Raw genomic sequence first — 18,046 nt, forward strand, 5'->3', positions numbered from 1 at the left:
GGTTAGGCCGGCGCTGGCAGCGGCCTTGCAGGTGGGAGGGGAGGCCGCTCGTCCAGGCCTGCGGAGGCCCTGGCGTTCTGCTCCGAGGCCGGCAGGGAGCCGAGAGCCCACGCCTGGCCCCTAAGGAGCCGCCGGACGGAGCGGCTGCCCACGGCCGGCCCAGGGCGGTGTCTTCGGGGCAGAGGGGTTGCCCAGGTCGCCAGCACAGGGAGCCCTTAACTTGGGCTTTGGAAACCGCGGGGCCTCGGGCCCGTGAACCCCGTAAAGTCACACGGAGAGGGTGGGGGACAGGCTGTGAGCCCCGAAGGCAGGAGCCCTCCTGGGAGAGGGGCTGGGCCTTGCCCGGGGCAGCTGCTTCTGCAGCTGTGGCTGGCCCGGCAGCGGGCGCCCCGCCCCGAGGCCGAGGGCACGGATGAGGCCCGGGCGGTGCGGGCTGCGGCCCACCCCAGGGGCCCGTCTGGAAACGCTTCTCCCAGTTTTTTCTTGGCCTAAAAATTAGAGGACTACTTTGCAGTACTTTGCTTGGTGTTCTGCTCCTCATGATGTGCTGCTGGGAGCCCCGGGCCCGGTGACCCCTCGGATCTTACATTCCCCTACCGCGGGCCTGAGGAGGAGGAACCCACCTCCCCTACTGTTGGAAGTATGGAATTTCAAAATGAATCTTGGAAAGACTGAGTGCATTCATCAGAAAAAAAGAGTATGTGCTACTTTCACGAGACAAATTCAGTCCAGTTTTTAAAATATATACAAATATTTTTAAAAATACAAATACACTAATGTTCAGTTTTGCCAGGTCTGATGATGCACACCTGTCATCCCAGCGCTTGGGAGGCTGAGGCAGAGTGGTAAATTTGGGGCTGGGGTTTTACCTCAGCGGCACAGGGCCTGTCTGGCAAGCTCAGGGTCGTGAGTTCGATTCCTGGTACCAGAACAAAAACAAAAACCAAACAAAAAAAAAATCAGAGTGGTAAATTTGAGGCCAGCCTAGACTACATAGCAAGACCCTGTCTCAAAACAAAAAATGGGGGGCTGGGGATTTAGCTCAGCGGCAAAAGCGCCTGCCTGGCAAGCGCAAGGTCGTGAGTTCGGTTCCTGGTAGCGGAGAAAAACCAAAAAAAATCAAAAAAAAAAGGGTTTTAGGTAACTCTTAAAGGTAATAAAGTACCAATTAATACTACATGATATGCTAATATGATAAAGTGTTAGTAAATTTTATGTACCTTGAGTTACGCAAATCCGTCTGAATCTTGCTTTAAAGGCACTGACATTTGACTATTGCAGTTATGTTCTTAGAATGATGAAAGCTACAAAAAATCTGTTTCGACACTTTCTACACTAAATCGCGTAGCCTCCTGCTCCCCGGCAGAGAGAAGATGGCCGGGTTGCCTATGGTAACCGTGGGCTTCGATGACAAACGATCTCCAACCTCCCCAGCCTTTCACCAAAGCCCTCTGCCAAACATTTAAACCAAACTGCTCAAAAGATGGGCTTTTGAGGCAGCAACTTCGCCTTGTTGCTTCGCACACTGGGGCCGGCTGACAGGTGAGTTACCCAGAACTGCCCCCTCCTCAGGGTGGCTGGCTTTTCTGGCCTGGCTCATAACAGAGCCCTTGGGAGGCAGCACCCTGTGTTTTTGTTTTGTACCAAGAATCGAACTCAGGACCTTGAGCTTGCCAGGCAGGTGCTTGTGCCGCTGAGCTATATCCTAGTACCCTCTGGATTTCCGGGTTTTGGGGCGGGTGTCAGGGAGCTCCACATTGCCTTAGTTCTAAAAAGCTTAGATCGTCTAAGCCGAGAAGACGCATAGGAACAGTTGATGGAACTAGGGGTGAGGAAATCAGGTCCTGGCCCTGCCTCTGACCTGAACCCACAGCACGGCCCTGACTGAGGCTCAAACTCCCTGAGCCACCCCACTTCATCATCAAACAGCTGCCGTGTGCCACGCTCCTCCAGTTGGGGAAGTGAGGGTTAAGTGAGAGTGGGAAGGTCTGGGACAAAGTGCTGTACTGGGTACTACCAGCATGATTACTGACTGCCTAAGACCAGAGCAGTCACCCATTTGGTCAGTGTTTTAACCTCCACCTCATCCAGAATAAAATGAAAATCCTTTGCTTGGGGAAATGTAAATAAATACACCTGACACAACTTCAGAAGTGAAGAAAAGAGGGGCTGGGGATTTAGCTCAGCGGCACAGCGCCTGCCGGGCAAGCGCAAGGTCGTGAGTTTGATTCCTGGTACGGGAAAAAAAAAAAAGAAAAAAAAAAAGTGAAGAAAAGAAGCCCAGGTGCGAGGAGCTGTGACCCCTGCAGTCCAGGAGGCCGAGCCTGGAGACCTGCAAGTTGGAGCTTGGCCTGGGCATTTAGTGACTGGGTAGAACTGTGGTTTGAAAATTTAAAAAAAAAAAGGGTTGAAGATGTGGCCTAGTGTGGAGGCTTTGGATTCAAACCATTTATTTATGTATTTATTGGGTTTCTGTTTGTCTTTTTGAGACAGGGTCTCTCTATGCAGTTCAGGCTGCTCTTGAGCTCACTTTGTAGCCCAGGCTGGCCTTGAACTCACAATGATCCTGCCTCAGCCTCCCAAGTGCTGGGATTACAGGCATGTGCCACCATGCCCAGCTTTATTGGTTTTTTGAGACACGGTCTCACTATGTAGTTCAGGCTGGCCTCAAACTCACTGCCTCAACCTCCTGAGTGCTGGGACTACCGGCATGCATCATCACGCCTGGTATTAATCTTCAGGTTTAAAACAAAACAAAACAGGGCAAGGTGGCACAAGCCTGTAATCCCAGCTTCTTAGAAGCAGGAGGAGTTCAAGGCCCAAATGGGCAATTTAGCAAGACCTCGTCTCAAAGGACAGAGATAAAACTGGATGGCAGAGTGCTTGCCTACATGTGTGAGGGCCCTGGGTTCAACTCCTAGTACTGCACCAAAACACAAAAACAAAATCCACAACAAATAGTCTTCCTTCACAAAATCAGGGGCTAGGGCCGGGGACATAGCTCAGTGGTACAAGTGCCTGCCTGGCAAGCACAAGGTCCTGAGTTCGATTTCCGGTACCAAAAAAAAAAAAATCGGGCTGGCTATATCTAGTCAAACATTAGGTAACTCCACAGGAGTTGCCCCAGCTGCTTGCACCTCTGATATGGCAGCAAACCCTCCCAGCAGTGCAGTGGAAAGCTGGTCAGAGTTAAGAGTACTCGTACCTGTGCACCTAAGTGCAGGGGAGCTCGTGGGGACTTGGTTGTTTTCTTGGCGGGGGGGGGGGGCAACATTTTTCACATTTACACGGGTAAAATCATCAGAATTAAAGTTTTACTTTATGAGTGTGGTGGCACATTACTGTAATCCCAGCTACTCGGAAGGGTGAAGCAGGAGGGTTTAAAATTTGAGGCCAGCCTGGGCAACTTGTACCTTGCTGTAGAGAAAAAGGTATAGGAGGGGCTGGGGATTTAGCTCAGCGGCACAGCGCCTGCCTGGTAAGCGCAAGGTCGTGAGTTCAATTCCCGGTACTGGCAGAAAAAAAAAAGAGAAAAAGGTGTAGGGATGTAGTTTAGCACTCCCTGGGTTCAATCTCCAGGACTATCAGGGAAAAAATCCATTTGACTCTTCTTATGAAGTATAATGGTTGATCTTAGAAATATATAATTTTCTCATATATATACAGTAAAAGCTTGAGTTGTAACTTGTTCTGCGAGTATTCTGCGAGATGAGCCAACATTTCTAATAAAATTTAACTTGACGAACAAGCGATGTTTTGCAATACCAGTAGCACGGCACATGATCACAACTGAGCCAATGGCCAGCAGTCCCCCATCTCTCTTATCTCTGGCTGCAGAATTGTGGGTGATCATCTCCCAGCAGCAAGAAGTTATGGAGGAGATCTCATCTACAAAGGAGAAAGAGGCAGAGGAGTCCTTCACTTCAAATGAGATTAGGGAGATACGTAAAATGCGGGAAACTGCGAAATTTGTAGAAAAGCACCACCCAAGTAAGGCTGTGGCAGTGTGAGCGATGAGTCTGTTTAACAACACTGCAATGTCACATTTCCACAAAATCCTCAAAAGGAGGCAAAAGCGTCACTGGATAGGTTCCTTGTGAAAAATGCACAAAAGGAGTCCACTGAGACAATAGCAGCGATTCCGTTAATGATGGTGAAAGGCATCCTACACAATAACCCTTCTTCCTTGTCTCCGCCCATCAGCCACCAAACTTTTTTTTTTCTTTTTTGGGTAGAGACAGAGGTATCACTGTGTAGTTCAGTTGGCCTTGAACTTGTGTCAACCCTCCTACCTCAGCCTCCCCAGTGCTGCGATTACAGGCTCCCGCCACCATACCCTGCCTGGCCATGAAGGTTTTCTTTTCTTTTTTTTTTTTTTGATTTTAGTTTTTGTTTTTTTTTCCAGTACCAGGAATCGAACTCACAACCTTACGCTTGCCAGGCAGGCTCTGTGCAGCTGAGCTAAATCCCCAGCCCCTCTTTTTTTTTTTTTGAGACAGCATTTCACTCTGCAGTTCAGGCTGGCCTTGAGCTCACTTCGTAGCCCAGGTTGGTCTCGAACTCACAACAACCCTCCTGCCTCAGCCTCCTGAGTGCTGGGATTACAGGCGTGCGCCACCACGCCCGGCAATCCTGTCCACTGTAAGTGGTCTGCAGTGTAGCTCATGTAAAAGCCTTGAGTCTAGCCCACCCCACCCGTCAGATTCACACCCTGACCAAGGAGAACTTTGGAGCAGCGGTGTTGAGAGTCACACTCTGCAACCTGATCCAGGAGGCACAGTGAATCTCTGGCCAGTGTTTGCCAGCTGTTGTCTTGGACACTGGAAAGCTTAGCACTCACTGCTTGTGAGTGGAGTTTTAGACACAAATGCGGAGTTTTAGATAGAGCAGGAACTCACCTGTAGTCCCAGTGTTTGGGAGGCTGAGGCAGGAGGATTGCTGTGAGTTCAAAGCCAGCCTGGTCTACATAGTGAGTTCAAAGCCAGCCTGAACTACGACACCCTGTCTGAAAAAAAAAAAAAAAAAAAAAGGTTCCTGAAGGAAAAATGCAGGGCCGGGGATACAGCTCAGTGGCTAAGCGCTTGCATGGCAAGACTGAGGTCATGAGTTCCATTCCTGGTACCACCAAAAAAAGGAAAAAAGAAAAAAGCTATTGGCTTAAATCAACATATTTAGCCGGGCGTGGTGGCGCACTCCTGTAATCCCAGCACTCGGGAGGCTGAGGCAGGAGGATCACTGCGAGTTCGAGACCAGCCTGGGCTACAAAGTGAGCTCAAGGCCAGCCTGAACTGCATAGCGAGACCCTGTCTCAAAAGGCAAAAAAAAAAAAAAGAAAAATGCAGGGACTCCAGGTGCTCTGTACCTTAAAATCTGGGTACATGAGAAACCACTTTGAAGATATCAATATGTAATACAACAAGCACTGTTTAATTTCCTACCACTTGTTTGTAACTCTGTATTGCTAGTACTGTTCTTTTGCTATTTTGTAAAAGATTGTCTGTCTGTTGTTTTCCCCCTTTTATTTTTAAAATAAAAAAAAAATTCTGGGGAATGGCAGCAGCACCTGGTTTGCAGATATCTAAGTGAGATTTGTCCTAGCCTCTAGAGGAAACTGAATTCTGAAGCCTGCTTTACGCATGTTTTTGTTTTTTGTTTTTTTTTTTGAGACAGGGCCTCACTATGTAGCCCAGGATGGCCTTGAACTCAACTGCAGCCCAGGCTCATCTCCAACTTAAGACAATCCTCCTGCCTTAGCCTCCCAAGTACTGGGATGACAGGTGTGTGCCGCTGCGCCTGGCTTATATATGAAATTCTGCGGGGGCTGGGGATTTACCTCAGTAGCACAGCGCCTGTCTGGCAAGCGCAAGGTCATGAGTTCGATTCCTGGTACTGGAAAAAAAATATATGTAATCCTGCACACCTAACCCCAATACAACTTTCAGGGTAAAGGCAAACAAGCAAACTTGGGGCTGGAAGGGTTATCTAATAGGCTAGTTCTGTCTTCCTACAAGGTTTTTACTCAAAGGGTACTATGCCAGGCATGGTGGTGCATGCCTGTAACCCCAGCACTTGGGAGGCTGAGTCAGGAGAATCTCAAGTTCAAGGCCAGCTAGAACTACATGGTGAGACCCTGTTTCAAAAAAAGCTAAGTAGCCAGACCTGGTGGTGCACGCCTGTAATCTCAGCACTCAGGAGGCTGAGTCAGGAGGATCCTTACAAGTTCAAGACCAACCTGGGATACAAAGTGAGCTCAAGGCCAGACTGAATTACATGGTGAGACCCTGTCTCAAAACAAAACAAAACAAGACAAAAAAAAAAAAAAGCTAAGTAAATTGATTTTGAATCTGACAAAAGTGTGTAACATCTGGGTAATCTAAAACAAGAAAGGATAGACAAGACAGAAGATGGTGGTAGCTAAGCACAAGCAAGTAAAAAACTAACTGTGGAAACTGAGTAGTTCAAAAGCAAGTTATCTCCACCCTGAAGAAGGTTTTATGAACAATCACTCTTGCTAGATGCAATGGCACAGGACTGAAATACTATTTGGGAGGCTGAGGGAGGATCTCAAGTTCAAGTCCTGGGAATATAGTTCAGTGGTACAGGACCCGTGAGTTCATGCCCAGTACCACAAAAAAAAATTTTTTTAAGGGGCTATAGTTTAGTGGTAGAACACTTGGCTAATATGCATGGGCCTGAGTTCAACCCTCAGTACTGGAAAAACAAAACAAAACAAAACCTACAACCAAAAACTCCTTTCCACGGAGCCTGCTCACACTGAATGTCCAGGCCTTCGAGGTACCCACGTTGAGGTCACATGGCTTGCCTGGACGGCCACCCTGCCAACCCCACTGCCCAAATAACTTATGGAGGAAAAGCTGTAAAGTCCCCAAAATGAGACAGAGGAAGTGAATGTTTTCATAGCTCCTGGAGGTATTTATGTGGTCCTTTGAGACAGGGTCTTGCTATGCAGTTCAGGCTGGCCTTGAACTTACTTTGTAACCCACGCTGGCCTCAAACTCCCAAAGATCCTCCTGCCTCAGCCTCCCGAGTGCTGGGACTACAGGCGTGCGCCACCACACCCATCAGTGGATACCATTTTCAAATCAGGAATCAGACAGGCAGGTTTATAGAATTTGTCCTAAGGCACAAAGCAATTATGCAACTATTGGCATGGGGACTGGGCATAAGGATAAACACAAGGTGAGCAACAGACTCAACAAATGACCAGTCTGGCCACACGTGCGGGACTGGCCTCTGGCCAAGCCAACAAAGGGACAGCACCCACTGAACTGTAACTTCAAGCTTTTCACTTCCACTGCCAAATTGGTTTTATTCCCAACTGTCCTCAAGGAACACAAAACCTTATGGGTCAACTTTAAAAACGGTAAGCCTTCATTTATAAATGAGTAACACGCTTCCGCACCTGGTGTGCTACCCCCACGTAGGGCATCCTAAGGCTTAGCCAGATTGCTTTACAATGGAGGCTGAATCAGAGTTAGGATCCTCCTCCAATAAATTCTTTTCTTTTTTTGGTCTTTTTGAGATAGGGTCCACTATGCAGAGTTCAGGCTGGCCCAGAGCTTACTTTGTAGCCCAGGCTGGTCTCGAACTTGCAGTGATCCTCCTGCCTCCGCTTCTGGAGTACTGGAATTACAGGCATGTGCCACCACGCCCGGCCTCCTCCAATAAATTCTTAACAAAAGAATCACAAAAGTTATCCCTAAAGTCCCTTTCAGCTCCTATGACTATTTAACTTGCCTCCTGCTAAATTAGCTCAGCTTCTCCTACCTCATCTCTCAGTCAGTGTAAAGTCAAGTCATTTGGAAAATGGGGTGCACGGGAGAAATCTTGGCCAGAGCCCCAGAGGTCTCTAAGCAGTGAGCTGAGGTTCCCATGGAGCACCAATTCAGTTGTCCCAGAGTAGTTAACGTGCCAAAATCAAACTACAGGTTGAACCAAGTCCACTCAAGCTTCAATTAAGAGAAAATGGTTCAAATTTTGTAATAAGAACCACAGCTGAGCAGGGGGTGGTGACACATGCCTGTAACTTCAGTACTCAGGAGGCTGAGGCAGGAAGGATCACTGTGGGTTCGAGGTCAGCCTGGGCAACACAGCAAGGCCCTGTCTCCGAAGCGGGGAAAAACAGTTGTTGAGTCTGTTTCTAAGATTTTTCTCTGAGAACACCTGACGAGTGAAGAGAAAATGGTCAGAGCTACGGAGGTGCCACTCAGTTTATGAACAAGACGTTACGGCAGCACATCGACTCTAGAGGCTCAAAGGTTCCCGGTCTCAGGGCCAAAGCCTCAGGAACGACTTGACGTCTGCGGCTGCTAACGAGGGTCCCCGCAAGGTCCCAGGGACGCGCCCAGCCGAGCACCGCCTTCTCTCCTCTTCCTGTCCTGGGATCCGACCCAGCGCTTCGCGATGCCAGGCCCCCCTCCTGCTTAGGCTCCTGGCACAGCTCAGCCGACACTGGCGACGAAGCTACTCCTGAGACGGCCCGCGCACAGGCCTGCCGGGCTCAGGTTTCGGGCCGCGGGCGGCCGCGCTCCTCAGCAGAACCGCGGGGCCCGGCTGGCCGCCGCGCCTGGGAAACCGGGTCCTGGAAACGGGGGCGGCGTGCCAGACGCGACACCGGCCTCGCCGCTCTTCCCCGGCTGCCGCTGTCCGGCAGGCTTGGCAGAAGTCAGGGCTCGGGGCTCGGAGTGACACACACGCTTCTCCTCGTCCCTCCGGGGCCGCGGCGGGCAGGGCCGGTCCTCGGCACCTTCCCGGGGCCGCGCCCAGGACCCGCGCGAGGAGGCCGGCAGCGCGGCCGAGGGCCGTCGGGCCGTCCTCACAGAGGGAGGCGGCGAGGCAGCGGGGCGGGCCGGTCGGCCCGGGACCCTGCCCCGGCCCGGCTCGGTCTCGCTTGCGGACCATGTTTCACAGCACAGCGAGTTCCTCCGCGGACTCTCCCAGCCCAAGATGGCGGCGACAAACCGTGTTCCATCGCCTCCGCGGCCCGGATACCTCCGCGCTCAGGTCCCGCCCCCCCCGCCGGGCTCCTTTCTGCTCACGCAGACGCGCGCCCCCAATTGGAGGGGCGGGCCCATCTTGCTCCTCCCAGCTAATCGCGGACTAAGCCAGAATATTGGCAGACAGTTTAACCAATCAAGACAGGCATGGGGGAGGGGCGCCTCCCGCGCAAGGATCTATGGGCCTTGGAGTCCTGAGCTTGTGGTGGCCGAGCTGAGCCTCGGGTCGCTTCTTGGCCGGAAGGACTACAGTTCCCGGCAGGCCGCGCAGCGCCGTCGCCCCCTTGGGGGTCTGACCTGTTGCCCCTGTAGCCCGAGGCCGGGCAGTGGCGGCAGTTGAGTGCGTGCTCTAGACTGCGCGTAGTTTCGTCCCGCCTTTACGCAGCCTACCCCCCGCTGCCGCCCCTCGTGAGGACACCCGCCCGGCTCAGCCGGCTTCCAGCCCAGTGGCCTGGGGCGCGAAGCGTTCGGTTCCCCCTTCCCACTGCTTCCGGGCCAATGGAAGGAGCTTGGCAGGCGAAGGGCTCGGCCCAGCCCCGGCCTGACCGCGCGAGCCCCACGTTGGCCAGTGGGAGCCGCCGACCCCCTGCCCGGTCTCCCTTGAGGGCCCGGACCCCGTGGGACCTTGGGGGGCAAAGGTCCGCCCCAGCGTGGTCCCGCCGCAGGCCCCGGGGCTGCCGGGCGGAGAGTGCAGGATGTTAAGCGCCCCCCGTCCCGGGGTCCTTCCTGCTGGAGATGCCCCCCTGCGACCCCGGAGATGAGGGGCGCCGCCTGGGCCAGGCGTTCCTGGGCGGGAGGTCAGCGCGTTGGCCTTTAACACTTGGGGTCTGTTGGCGCCGAAAGCAGGTGTCGCGGTAGTCACCCGCCGGAGGGCGGGACGAGCCCCCAGGCCCGCGCCGACTCCGGTGACCCGTCCAGGCCGCAGCGTCCCCGCGTCGCGGAGGCTCCTTCCTAGAGGCACGCACCGCGCAGGGCGGACCGCGGCTCAAACCGAGGGGCTCCCGCGGACTGCAGGGAGGGAGGTGGTAGGTAGTACATAACCAGCACACTGGCTGTCAGGCCCTCACTGCTGTCCCTCCCTGCCCTGTGCCCACGCTTCTTCCCGGGCCCACAGCCGGGGGTCTGAGCCCCCTGCCCGGCCCCATGCAGTGTTCCTTGGATTCGATTAACTTGGAGTTCGCGGCATGTCAGGGCCGGAAGGTTCAGAGAAGGCAGTGACTCAGCCAGCGCGTCAGTGACAGTGTGTGGTACAGGGAGAAGCCCTGGGGGAGAGGCCGCCTGCGGGTTGGGGGAAGGGTCACTGGAGGACATCAGCTCAGCCTGGGAGCAGCGGGGAGAGGTGCACACCCGAGCTGCCCTGCCTTGGCCGCCCAGTGGCCGTGCCTCTCGGGGGCAGCAGGTCTGCCTCCGTGGGCCTGCCCTACTCACTGTGGTGCCAAGGGTTGGACTCATGACTGGTAAACCCATAGGGGAGGTAACACGCACACGCAGACTCACACTCCAAAGCTGCTCATCTCAGAACCATGTGTTTATAAAACAGAATGCCAATGGCGGAGGGCATTAGAATTTCCCCCCGCCGCCCTGCAGAGGCGGTGCCCAGGTGGACGTGCTCTGACGGGGTGTTCTCCCCCTCTGCAGGGGGAGTCCGTCCTTCCTCCCCTCGGTGGATCTCTCTCTCCACTCGTGAAGAGTGCAGCGTCCACCGCGGGTGAGCACTCCTCCACCCCCCAGGACAGCACCTCTCGGGGTTCACCCTCTCCTGAGCTTTAGGCCCTTTAACAGGAGCATCGGTGGAGGGCTTGCTGCACTGTGCTGAGGGCTGGGGTGCTGACTGAACAGGCCATGCGTTCTTGGGGGGCCGATGGTACGTGGCGATGTGCTGAGTGCAGTGTGGCGTGTTAACTGCGTGACAGGGCAGTGACAGTCACTGGGAGTGCGGGGACTTCGGAGCTGAGCTCTGCACGGTGAGGAGAGCCCGAGGAGCGGCTGTACAGTTTGTGGGGCCTTTATTCAGAAGCTACTGAGAAGGCCAAGGTAGGACAGCAGAGCCCAAGCTGGGTGTGGAGCCTTTCTGAGTGCAGCTCTGTAAGTTCACAGTGGTTCCTGCTCTGTGTCCAAGACCAGCTTTCCAGGGAGCAAGTCAAGCAAGCACCACTGGGGCTTTTGCTTTGTTTATTTTTGTTTTTGAACGGGTTTCACCAGGGCCGGGGATAAAGCTCAGTGGCGTAAACGCCTGCCTAGCAAACACAAGGTCCTGAGTTCGATTCCTGGTATAAAAAAGAAAAAAAAAGAGGGTCTCACCATGTAGTGCAGGCTGGCCTTGAACTTGCTTGTGTAGCCCAGGCTGGCCTCAGACTCCCAGTAGATCTGCCTGCTAGGATTACAGGCGTGTGCCACCAGGCCCAGCTTTTTTTGTTTGTTTGTTTTTAGTAGAATCTCAGTATGTAGTTTAGGTTGGCCTTGAGCTTGCTGTCTAGCCCAAGTTGGTGCTGGGATTACAGGCCTGTGCCACCCACTTCACCCACTTGGGCTTCTGCTCAAGCAGGTGCCTCAGGAGCCGTTGCCCATCGCGGGCTGCCCCTCCTTTATTGAACAGTATTTATAGATAAGCAGGTAAACAGATCACTGTGGTTCCTCTGTGCCAAACTCTGAGACCGGCACCCTCCCCCTGTACAGACCTCATCTTCCAAGAGGCCTACGACCCCCGCATCACAGTCTACTGCTAATACCCCAAAAGCAGGGCACCTTGGAGGGTGCAGACCTTGCCCAAGCTGGCAGTGGTGTCCCCGGACCCCAGCCCTGGGGCTGCCTGGCAGAGTCTGCACTAGGCCCTACCTGGAGCTGGGCTGGGCTGAGGGGCAGGGCCTGGTCCCCTGTGCTAGGAGGTGGTTGCCCAGGCCCAGCCCTCATGCCCTGCACCACTGCCCACTTCCTGATGAATGACCTCTCTGTGCCTGTTGGCGGGGGACAGGGATGGGCCGGGCCCACGGTGGCCTCTGAGCACCGTCACCCCACGAGCCTTCAGGATCAAAGTGAGCAGGAGCTGGTGGGCCTGGGGAGGCTGAGGGGAAGGCGTGGAGGCCACCACCCAGGTCCAGAGGGCCCGTGGCTCTGCAAGAGAACAGGCTGTGGGGCTGGGAGCCGCTGCAGCCAGCAGGACAAGGCCCAGCGGACGTACCCGGGCCAGGAGATGGGTGACAGAGTGTGCCGTTCAACACCCGACCCTCCCGACAGCGTCAGACTCCTGACCATTCTACACCGGGGCTTCGGGTGTCGTTCCTTCTGTTTACAGAGAGATTAGACGGTCGCAGTGAGACCCAAGGGGGTGGCTAGGATTGCCTTCACCTCCGTGTCCCGGGAAGGAGCCTAGAGCCCTGTGTCCCAGGCCTGGGAAGACCCACAGGTCCCGGGAGGGCCTTGTTGGGGTCCCCGGGATGCCTGGAGCACGGGAGGAGCTCAGGCTGCAGCCCCAGGTTTGCTGGGTGCTGTGGATGGATGTTGGGTGGCTGTGGGGAGCAGGCTGCCCCTGGGGTAGAGAGGGGGGCTGGAGCTTTGGGAAAGGCCCAAGCCAGGGCTGCAGGCCTCCATCTGCGCCCCTGCACCTTCGCAAGGGGCAGCTGAGGTCCCCTGGGGAGGCGCTTTGCCTCCTTGTCCCGACAGCCCCTCGCCCCACCCCCAGCAAGTGTGGCCCTGAAGTTGGTCACCACCCCGCTTCAGGAAGGACGTCCAGGAGTGTACTGGGCTGGGCCTGGTGGCACACGCCTGTCGTTCCAGCACTCTGGGAGGAGGCAAGAGGGTCACAAGTTTGGGCCCAGCCTGGACAACTTAGTGACTTAGCAAGAAAGTAACAAAAAGGGCTGGGGATGTAGCTCAGTGGGATGGCTTGGGTTCCATCCCTGGTCTCTCTGTCTGTCTGTCTGTCTCTCTCTCTCTCTCTCTCACACACACACACACACACACACACACACACACACACTGTCACGAAGCACTCAAGGGCCGGAGGGTTCTGACATGGAAAATGAAGCAGGAGGAGAGGAAGGCGAGCCCAGGGCCTGCGGTGCTTCGTGTACACCCTGCCCCTCCTGGCCCTTCCCTGTTGGTCACTGCCCTCTGAGGGACCCTTGTGGTGGCCCAGGGTGCACGTAGCGAGGGCCTGGGAGGTCTGGGCTCATGGGCCACTCTGTGGGCAGTGTGTGCAGGCGGGATCTTGGGACAGCCAGCGTTGCCAGGGCAGCTTTTATTCTGCCGGCCACACCCAGGCCTGGCCAGCACCTCTAGTGTGAAGCCGGAGGGGGAGCAGCTTTTGGGAAAGGATGGAAAAGAGTGTGCTGTCCACCTGGGATGCCCCTGAGCCCCACCCCCTCCACTCCTTCCCAAGGACCCCGCCTGCCCCACCGGGAAGCCCTGGGCTGAGAGGAAGCCCGAGGTTGTTTCCCGAGTGTTTGGCCTGCAGCCCGCAGGCTGGGCGGGGACAGGCTTGTTTACCCGAGGGCAGCGTGCATGCGTGTGCACATGTGTGTGGGGGCCAGAGAAGTGGGAGGGTGTGGGGCAGGTTTCAAGGCGGTACCCAGGAAGGGAAGGGGAGTTTGGCCACCTGGCCCAGGAGCTGACCCCTGGGAAAGAGAGAAGCCCCCCACAAGCCTGTGGGGATAGGGGCTGGGGGTGCGAGGGAGTGCACCGCCTCCCCGCCCTGGCCAAGCCTGGGGTGAGGGGTGGGGGCCTCCTGTTTCCTCTGGCTGCTGGTCTTATCCCCAGGGAGGGAAGCCCTGGATGTTGGCTTTGCTCCCCGCAGTGCAGGAAGACCCCTTCCTCACCATGAGTGGAGGGCCAGCCCGACTACCAGGGCCCAGACTCTCAGCCATAGCTCTCCTGGGTCCTTGCCATTGGCCAGAGAGGCAGCCCAGAGTGCCACGTGACAGCCCTGCTGGTCTGGGACCCCTCCTCCCCAGCAGGGACTCCTCCACCTCAGAGCCTGCCTGCCGCCTGGCCCGGGGATGGAGGAAGAGCGGCGGGACGGGCGGTCCCCGAGGAAGCAGGCGAGAAGCAGCCAGTCCCAGGCCCCTGCTGGGAGCCAGAGGGTGCCGTGGGCCCTTTAAGTGGGGGTGCCAGGCAGTGCCCTCCCTGCCAGCCTCTCTCAGCCACACTGAGCATGTGTGGAGAGCTGTGTAGTGGGGGTCCTACCTTGACTTCCTGGATCCCGGGCTTTGGGGGCTGCCCTCTAGGGCGCTGGGCAGGGCTGGCCCTGGAGCACCCACTGCCTGTCAGGCCCCCTCCCGGAGGGGATGGAGGCTGACCGTCCTGCTCCTCCAGCTGCTTAGCGCAGCCGTTCAACCCCACAGGGCCAGGCCTTTAAGAAGGACAGGGCCGCCACTGAAAATCAGCCCCGTGCCGGGCAGCCCCCCACAGCCCCTCTTCTAGTCTCCCGTGTCCTCTGGCCTGGGCCGTCCTTCAGGCTGCAGCTGCCCCTCTGGGTGCCCCCAGTGTCGGCCCTCCCTCCTGCAGCCTCCAGCCGTGGTGCCGTCATCCCATCTGCGGGGTGCTCAGCCTCCCAGGACCAGCTCCGCTGTGTGCACCCTGCCCGCTGGGCTCCCCGTGTCGGAAGCCTGGCCCCAGCAGGCTGCCGTGTCCCTGGGCTGGGCCCTGGCTCTGCTCTCTGCGTCTGTGGGTTGGCTCTCCGGGGTGTGCCCCACGCTTCACCCAGCAGAGGCCGCAGGCCTGGTGCTGTGCTCGAAGGTCCTGTGTCCCTGCCAGGGCCATGTCGAGGAGCTGGGCAGAAGTCCAGGACCTGGGGCTCTTCCCCTCACTCGCGCCACAGGCCTGTTTTGCCCTGGTTCCAGCCCCGATGGTGGGCCCCGGGGGCTGCCCCACCCTGCACTCCTGCTCCTCCAGGCCAGAGGTGGCCCCAGGGGAGCAGCGTGACTCACGCTGTGCAGCCTGGGGTCAGACACTGCTGGGGGCAACTCCAGAGATTGGGAGAGCTGCCCAAGGCCACACCGCCTGCGGTGGGACAGTGGCCTCTGGTCTGCAGACAGCGAGGGCAGCACTGTCCTTGTGAGGGGAGCAGCTGTGACTGCTTCCCTTAGCCCTGGGGCTGCGGCTTGTGGGGCTGCGGGCAGCACAGCCCCTTCCCCTCCCATGGAGGAGATGCTGCCCTGCCCCTTGCCCTGTCTCCACGGCTGGACACTCGTCCCTGCCCCAAACAGCAGGTCCTTATGGACAGGAGAGGGAAGGGACTGCACAGGCCTGGCCCCGTGTCCTGCTGCCCGAGGGCTACACGCTGCCCTGGGACCCAACACCACCCAGCAGGACGCCGCTGTGTCCTCCCACCCCTGGCTCCCTGACTTCACAAGAGATCAGATGTTAGAGGAACCCCAAGGCCTGCACTGCACTCCTGCACCCCACCCATCCTCCTGGGGACCTCACCCCCAGGCTGCCCCATTCCTCCGCCCCAAGTGTCATCACCTGCACCCCAGGAGCTGTGTCTGCAGCTGCCCCCCCCAAGGCTCCCCTTGCTGCCCCTCAACCTGGCACAGCTCCCCAGATGACTCCCCACCTCTCCATGGATTTTATTTTATTTTTATTTGTTGTCTGTTTTTGTTTTTTTTTCCTAGTACCGGGAATTGAAGTCACGACCTTGCACTTGCTGGGCAGGTACTGTGCCACTGAGCTAAATCCCTGGCCCCCTCTCCATGGATTGTAAATGTATTCTGAAATTTAAGAATATCCAGAAATTAGCTGGGTGTAGTGGTAGACACCTATAATCCCAGCACTTGGGAGGCTGAGGCAGGAGGATCGCCATGAATTCCAGGCCAGCCTGGGTTACATGGTGAGACCCTATCCCCACAAAAAAAGGTAGCTTGTGCAGATCTCGCCTGAAAGCATAATCTGTAGCTCTGTAGATAGAGATACTTAGAAGCAGGCAGACACGTGCTTACAGCTCTTGGCGTAGACACCCTGGAAGGAAACGTCGATTTTAGTGTATGTGCTGCCGCAGCGAGCACAGGAAACACTGCTTCCAGTTCCAGATGTCAGCTAGGTCAGCGCCCATCTTCAGGCGGGATTAAACATCTTCTGAAGCTGGTCATGGTGGCGCACAACTGCAATCCCAGCTACGTGAGAGGCTGAGGCAGGAGGACTGAAAGCCAGCCTGGGCAATTTAGCAAGATCAGGTGTCAAGATGTAAAAAGGGATGGGCTCCAGCTCAGTGCTGGCCTAGCACGGGGTCCTGGGGTCAACTTTGAGTAATGGCCCGGGGATACAACTCAGAGGCACAGCGCCTGCCTGGCAAGCACAAGGTCCTGAGTTCAATTCCCAGTACAAACAAAGAGAAGAGCCGAAGGAGGCTTTTAAAGGGCTCCGTGAGACAAAGGGACTATGTAATGCTGGAAAGAAAACCCTGCTCCTGTGTGGACTTCAGCTTTAGCAGTGCTGGGTATGAAATCCAGGGCCTCAAAGTGCTGGGTCATGCCCCACCTCTGAGCTATGTCCTCAGTCTTTTCTATTTTGCAATGGGTTTTTGCTAAATTGCCCAGGCCAACCTGAAACTCATGACCCTCCCGCCTCAGCCTCCCGCCCAGCAGTGATTGCAGGCGCGTGTCATCATGCCGGGCCATATCAGCTGTTCGTAAGCATACCATTAGGTGACATTAAACACATGCAAGCTGTTGTGTGACCACCAACACCATCCATTTCCAGAGCTCTTAGAACAACACCCGCACCCACCCTCCCCAGGCCCTGGCAAATGCTGCTGGGGTTTGTGGGAGCTCTTGACACAACTGTCCCCCATTACTGACCCCCTTGCTGAGGGCCAGGTCATAGCCTGCAGTGTCCCTGTGTCCCATACACCCTTGCTCCTTGACCTGGTGGCTCTGAAAGCCCCAGTGCTTGGGCGTTCTTGCTGGAGGCTGAGCCTGGAGCTGGAGGAGGGGTTTTCCACCAGCTGACAGGCCAGGGTGGTATGGCGAGCCCCTTCCCACCACATCCTGGACCCGGTCACACAGCCCCGGGCAAGCCCCAGAGGGTGCACAGGAGGGAACCACAGGGCTCAGGGTGAGGAGGAGACCCCCAGCCAGCCCGGGCCAGGCCAGCTCTGGAGATGCCTGGCTCCTGTCACAGGGTTTGCGGGCTCCTGAGAAAGGGCGGTGCTGAGGCCTTGGGACGGCTGCCCCAGCGGCATCGGTGTACCCAGTGCCGTTAGGAGTTTGCTAGGAGGTTCAGAGTCAAATGCTGGGCTGCTGCTTTTTTTCCCCCAATATTGGCAGTTGAATCCAGAGTCTGCACTGAGCTACATCCCCAACCCTTTTTTATTTTTGAGTCTGCACTGAGCTACATCCCCAACCCTTTTTTATTTTTCAGTTCGAGTCTTGCTAAGTTCCCAGGCTGGGCTGGAACTTTTTTTTTGTCTTTTTGAGACAGGGTCTCTCTGTGCAGTTCAGGCTGGCCTTGAGCTCACTTTGTAGCCCAGGCTGGTCTCAAACTCACAACGATCCTCCTGCCTCAGGCTCCGGAGTGCTGGGATTACAGGCGTGGGCCACCATGCCGGGCTCCTTGTGTCCTTTGATTTACAGATGAGCAACTCCAATTCCCTGTCCTCACACTCTCTTCCCTCTGGACCTCTCTGAGTCCAAAATGTGTCCCCCATTTTCTTTTTTGAGCTATGGAGCCCAGGCTGGCCTTGAATTTGCAGCAATCCTCCTACCTCAGCCTGGAGTGTCCCGGAGCCTCCATTCACAGGTGTCCTGGTGTGAAGGGCAGATCCCACTGTGTGTGGGGGCACAGAGCTCAGAGGATGGAAAGGGCTTGTGCAGGGCCACACGCTGCGTCCTCACCTGCAGTGACACCTCGTGCCTGCCAGGGGCCCGCCGCACCAGCTCCTCACACCTTATCCCCGCAGATCCCGCGGTGATGGCCCAGTGCCGCATGGCTGAGAGGCCACCGCGGGGGACTTGGGCCAGGCACTGCTGTCCAGTACCAGCTCCTCACCACCCCACCTGGCTCACGAGGGCAATACACGGCCTGTCCCCGGCAAG

General features: G+C 56.3%; 1 long non-coding RNA gene across 1 annotated transcript; it reads right to left on the reverse strand.

The window, feature by feature from the left end:
* Positions 1 to 3,627: 3,627 nt before the first annotated feature.
* On the reverse strand, positions 3,628 to 4,931 carry LOC106149648. Its single transcript, XR_001235954.1, has 2 exons — positions 4,899 to 4,931; positions 3,628 to 3,888 (listed from the first exon to the last, which is right to left on the reverse strand). It is a non-coding gene; the product is annotated as an uncharacterized LOC106149648 (long non-coding RNA).
* Positions 4,932 to 18,046: the final 13,115 nt, after the last annotated feature.

This window comes from Chinchilla lanigera, unplaced genomic scaffold (assembly GCF_000276665.1).
Source record: "Chinchilla lanigera isolate Chin_1 unplaced genomic scaffold, ChiLan1.0 scaffold00050, whole genome shotgun sequence".
Classification (NCBI taxonomy): Eukaryota; Metazoa; Chordata; class Mammalia; order Rodentia; family Chinchillidae; genus Chinchilla; species Chinchilla lanigera.